Source organism: Gobio gobio, assembly GCF_949357685.1.
Source record: "Gobio gobio genome assembly, chromosome: 8".
In the NCBI taxonomy this organism is placed as follows: domain Eukaryota; kingdom Metazoa; phylum Chordata; class Actinopteri; order Cypriniformes; family Gobionidae; genus Gobio; species Gobio gobio.
Window position 1 is genome coordinate 38,652,498 of NC_137114.1, and position 6,000 is coordinate 38,658,497.

Genomic DNA, 6,000 nt, shown 5'->3' on the forward strand with positions numbered 1-6,000 from the left:
GCTTGGGTCTTTTCGTCAGTCTTCTGTCGTGTGAGGATTTCTCTCCGGTTACCCACCAGAGTGGATTACGTCGATGGACGCCACGTGTGGTCTCTCTTCAGGGGACTGTGACTTTTTCTAGAGCTCTCTTTATCCTTCTAATAAACATTGTGAACTTGCATTTGACTCCGAGACTCATTGTGACACTATCAAACAGAATGTCTTACTTTCTGAATATTTTTGCAAGTACATGTATTGCCATCTCATTTATGATTCTCATTTATAATAGATTCTCAATCGATTTATCTTCCTCTGAAATGTGAGCACCTTCAAATACAGATGAACAAAAAAAAGTGTATGTACTGTAACAGTAAAAAGGCATGTATTAAACTTTCATTATGATGATTTAAAGCACATTTTTTGTTCATTCATTCTTTGAATTTTAAATGAGGACCTATTATATCATTTCCTCAAAGTCTTGAATTTGTTTTTGGGCTCCTAGACTATAGGTTGTCATGCTTGAATGCTCAAAAAGCACATTATTTGACATTGTTGCAGCACCTCTCTTCCTAGTCTGTCAGTAACACTCTATTTAGTTCTCTATGAAGCCCCTCCTTCTGAAAAGTTCAATGTGCTCTAGTTAATCATGTGTTGGTCACTTTGAGCGTGTTTCGTAAATTACATTGTTTTCAAAAACGTTTGTGTTTTTAGGCCCCCAAACGCTGTTGTTGTGTACATGAGCAGCTAAAACGTATAAACAGTGTCCTAACTCAACCAGGCCTCTTCCCTTTTTTTTTTTTTTTTTTTGCTTAAGCCTTGGGCGGGAATTATTTTAATTAGGAATATTGTTACATATGTTCTCGGAAGAAAACTTGAGGCTGGATTCGTTCGCCCAAAAATAAAAATTCTGCCATCATTTCACTTGCGTAGCTACGGGTGTCAGCTACCCACATTGACAGCTTGCCCATCCTGTCAGATCCAGGGAAATACATTTTATTATTGGCAGGTTTTCGATACAGGACATTGTGATTTCTCTTCGTGATATAGTTATCAGGTTACAGCGTTACACGTTACAGCTGCCCACACTTTGATTGATCGCACGGAGCTTAGTGCTTACAGTATTTAGTGTCTGAATTTTAAAGCAACCTTGCAACCGGTCCATCCGCACGTCGTGCTCAAACATTACAAACACGGGGGCTTGAGAAGGCATCAACATGTAGAAGTTGACTATATTAAAAGACAATAGACAATAAAAGGTCCAACATATAGGCTACGGAATACTTTTAGCTATGTTTCAGTCTGATTTTTCTTCCAAATTTAGGGGGTAATTAATTATTCCGGCCCACCCACACTGTTGGAGGCCCACCTATCATCAACTTTCTGCCTACGCCACTGCATCATTTACTCACCCTTATGTTGTTCCTAACCCATAAGACTTTCGTTTATCTTCAGAATACAAATTATTTATATATTATTAAGATATTTTTAATAAATCTGAAAGATTTCTGTCTCTCCATTGACAGTCTACGCAAAAACGTAAAACCAATCCATATGAATCAAGCTTTAGTCCAAATGTTCGGAATCATATAAACATTGATTAAACACAAACAGAAGCTCAACCATACTGCTCGAAGCACGAGAACAAACCTCATTGGTTCTTGTGGAAGCTCAAACAAGTATGAATGCACCTCACTGGTTCTTGCACATTACGCGAACATGCTTCTGTTTACCATAACTGATGTGTGCACTGATGAATGTTTATTTGTGAATAACAGCCTAATGATGTTTCAAACTGTCTTGACAGCAGACATTTAAAAATACATATTGTAGCGCACAGACTCTTCATAGTTGTGAAACTGCTGTTTTGTTTTACTCCGGCAGTGATAGGGTTAACACAGGGAGTTCAGAGGGGCGGGAACAAAAGTGAGAGAGTTATGTATGACGGGTATGACGGGTATGCTTGTGTGACAGTGTGTTCTTCTTTGTTCCGATTAAAGTTCAGAAAAAGAGCCTCCCTTGTCTGTCATTCTTCAGACATTACAATATTTTTCCGACTTTAGAGCGTTTCGTTACTGTTTTGTACACGTTGTCATATTAATTATTTTGTTTAATTGACCACAATATTATTGTTGATAATCGCTGAGAGGGGCACTTTTGATTTGTGTAAAAAAAAAAAAAAAAAAAAAAGGGCAGGACCCTGGAAATGTGAAAAGAGTCCGTCAAAATTCTAGACCATTTTTGGAGGGTTGTTGCAATGTTTTAATGTATTACTGATGGGATGAAAAAAAAAATTCAATATTGTATTGTGTATGGAACACCGTATCACAATGAAGCAGTATTTATTGAGATTATATCCAATCAGAAAGAGCTTTATTGACAAATATGTTTATGTTTGGTGACAGAAGAAGCTTCCAGTACACCGAGACAACAACAGTACTAAATAATAATAAAGATACAGTATATATGAATAAGGTACACAGACACACATCTGGTTCACTATCTTTGTGGGGACTCTCCAAAGACATAATGGCTTTTATACAGTACAAACTGTATATTCCATCCGCTTACACTAAGCCTACCACTAAACCTGTGTGATGGGTATCACACAAAATTAAAAAAAATATATATTTATATAAAGATTTTAAAGCTTGTTTCCTCATGGGGACCTCAATTAAGGTCCCCACAGTGACACGAGTCCCCATGAGTCTCGGCATTCAGGTTGAAGTCCCCACCGGATAGAAAAACATCGAACAATGTGGAAGGCAGTGTTGGGGAAAGTTACTTTGAAAAGTAATGCATTACAATATTGCGTTACTCCCTTAAAAAGTAACTAATTTAGTTACTTAGTTACTTTTTAAGAAAAGTAATGCATTAGGTTACTTTTGCGTTACTTTTTCTCACCAGGGCCCTGTACCATGAAGCCGGTTTAGCTGGCTAGCCAGATATGTTTAAGCTTAGTTTGTGCTAATCCTTGGTTTTAGGTACCATTAAAGTGGTTTGGCTTTTAGCAGTGTTCATCTCCATAGTAACTTATGCTCCACGGCTAACCTGCTCCAGGGCAGGTTATGTTCTGGATAAGAGATCAAACTGAAATTGGACCAATCAGCTGTGAGCAAAGTGACACACCTCTGATGCAATAAAGCAACTCTCCCTGTTTCTACTCCAAATTAAAGGTCACTACATAGCAAATAGCTATTAAAGACTGGCTTTTAACAATGCTTATTTATAATAATAATACTTTTGAATGATTTAGATATCATTTTTGTAACTATTATACCCTTAATCAATTACACATGTATAATTTTAGTTAATCATTAACAGACAATTAGTTGAAATTAATATAAATAGCATATATAAAAGGTCATACAAATAAGCTTTAAAATCAATAAATAAAGCTATACAAATGACTACATGTGAGCTTAATTAAATGTTCAATTCTCTCTACATATCAACTAAACTAACTTCATAACTTTGACTTGCATTGACGTATAGATTTTTCTTCAAGCTGAACTCTTTTATAAAAAACTCTTTTCTTCTGTGTAAATTTGTTTAAATTCCTAATATTTTTCAAACATGTAATATTCTGCAGAATAGAGAAATTAATCTCGCTGCTTCTCTCGCGAGAAGTGAATCTCAGTTTTACTGATCCACAGCGTGTGATTGGCTGTTCACTACTGATGTCACAGCTAAACTCAGCATCAAAGCCTAAGTTGACAGAGCAAGCTGATGATCAGCATCATGGGACCAACAAAGCCTGAATAGATTGGTTTGGTTTTGTCAACTTGAAACTAATCCTGTAACCCTGAGTTTGTTAAACTACCATCATGGTACAGGCCCCTGGACTGGGCTTGTTTTTGTTTTGTTTTTTTATGACAAAAAATGTATATTTTTGTGCAACGGTAAAGACCTCTTCATACCAAAATTGAAATAATAAGTCCCAGGCTGAGGTAAAAATGCAAATTCACGCATGAACAGTAGAGGGCGCAGCTCTGCTGCCATTCTGGATAATGGAAGAATAGGATGCAGGAGAAAAAAAGTTTTACCAATAAAAAAAAAATCTAGTCAGCTGCAAGTAATTGGTAAATTAAATATAAAGGTAGATTAAAAGCATAAAAATAGTTGTTTTATTTAACATTGAATGATTGGAGGTTTGCATAGTACTCTGATTTTGCTTTGACTGATTTTATTCATTTTGAGGAGTACAGAATCTTTATTGTGCAAGTGAGATAAATAAATGCTCACATTTAGTCTAGAACTACAATAACCATCATGTTTACACACAACGCCTCTGCACTTATTTTTCTCAACATGGGGGCAGGAGAGCTGTCAGTTAAATATATGTGAAAAAGTAACTTGCGTTACTTTTTTGAAAAATTAACTCAGATATATTGTTGTAAATTTGAAAAGTAATGCGTTACTTTACTAGTTACTTGGAAAAAGTTATATTATTACGTAACTCAAGTTACTTGTAATGCGTTACCCCCAACACTGGTGGTAGGGTATTGTCAAATAAATATAAGCGATTCTGGTTCTGATGGCTAGTCACATGAACACTACATAGACTTCACTATAAAATATACATTGATTCTTATTAAAGCTACTGTATTAATGTTTTTCAGTCAAGAACAGAGAGTGCGTTTCTGTCATTTGTAGTTGTATTAACATTAAAGTCCCCATAGTAGGAAATAATATGGAAGTCAATGGCTACCATCAGCTGTCTGTGTTCAACAGAAGAAATTAATACAGGTTTGGAACAACATTAGATTGAGTAAATAATGACATAATTTTAGAGGTGAACTGTCCCTTTAAGGACAGCGTGTTCACTATGCTGCACTGCTGTCAATTTAAGACGTGCATCTAATATACAGACACACGCCGATTTTACTTTCACTTTACACATAACCGACTGTGTTTATGTTAACCTTGTGTGTATTTACAGTTTATGTCCTATATGCCTCGCTATTTTATTGTAGTTCGTCGATTATTTCTTCAGGCCTATTTCTTTATTTAATTTTCTTTATTTAAACAGCAGCATAATTAACCATTTGCCGTGTTTCGTTTCTAGAATGCTATATTGTTTAGTTATCAGCATATTTTTATTCCTAATATTCAGCTTTACATTTGCCTCTTAGTTATTGAACAGTTCATTTATTTAGCTTATTGTTCAATTGCAGTTACGAAGGTTTTACTATTATAATAAGACTTTTTATCATGCAAACAGTCCTGGCTCCCATGGCCCTGACCATTTTGCTTCCCTAGCCAAAATTTTACTTTGTGCCCCGTGTATCAAGGTTTAGCACTACATGTTATCAGTCTAAGCTGTGGAAACACTGGCACTGTTTTTATTTTTTGAATGCATTGATGGGTTTTTAATTTTTATTGTTGTTGATTTATATGATGTCCAGTCCATTATGCCCCATCATTATATTCATGATATTATTATTTTTTTTAAAAGGCTGATTATAGATAAACTATACAAAAATAGCACCTATGCCACATTACAGCCTAAACACAAATAGCAAGAGTAATTGCATCTCATTCATGCAGAAACTATTCATTGAGAAGTGTTTGTTTTCCAGTAGATGGCAGCAATCTTCCACTAAACTATGCACATTTATGTTTTCACCATGAATTAAACTGAGAAATGTTGATATTTAATGTGAATTTTTCATTTACATATACATTTACATGTATTAATTTTGCAGACTCTTTTATCCAAAGTTTGAGGAATAAGGCATAGGAAGGGATTTGGAGGTGTAGGCTAATTGTTTTTATAATTCTGTTAATTGTCAGATCGCCTGTCAATCAAACTTCAGCGAAACTCAGTTAAAAACTAAATATTACAACTATAAAATTATTACAAATTATAAATATTATGTACGTTAACTAAATTACCCCGAATGTTTACTACGTTATTTTGTGTTGGTCAAGAGACTCCAAGTGGTGAATACAAACATGAACATAAAACATAAAAACTTTTCTAGCATGAGTTCTTCATAAGTATCTGTGTATATGTTGACA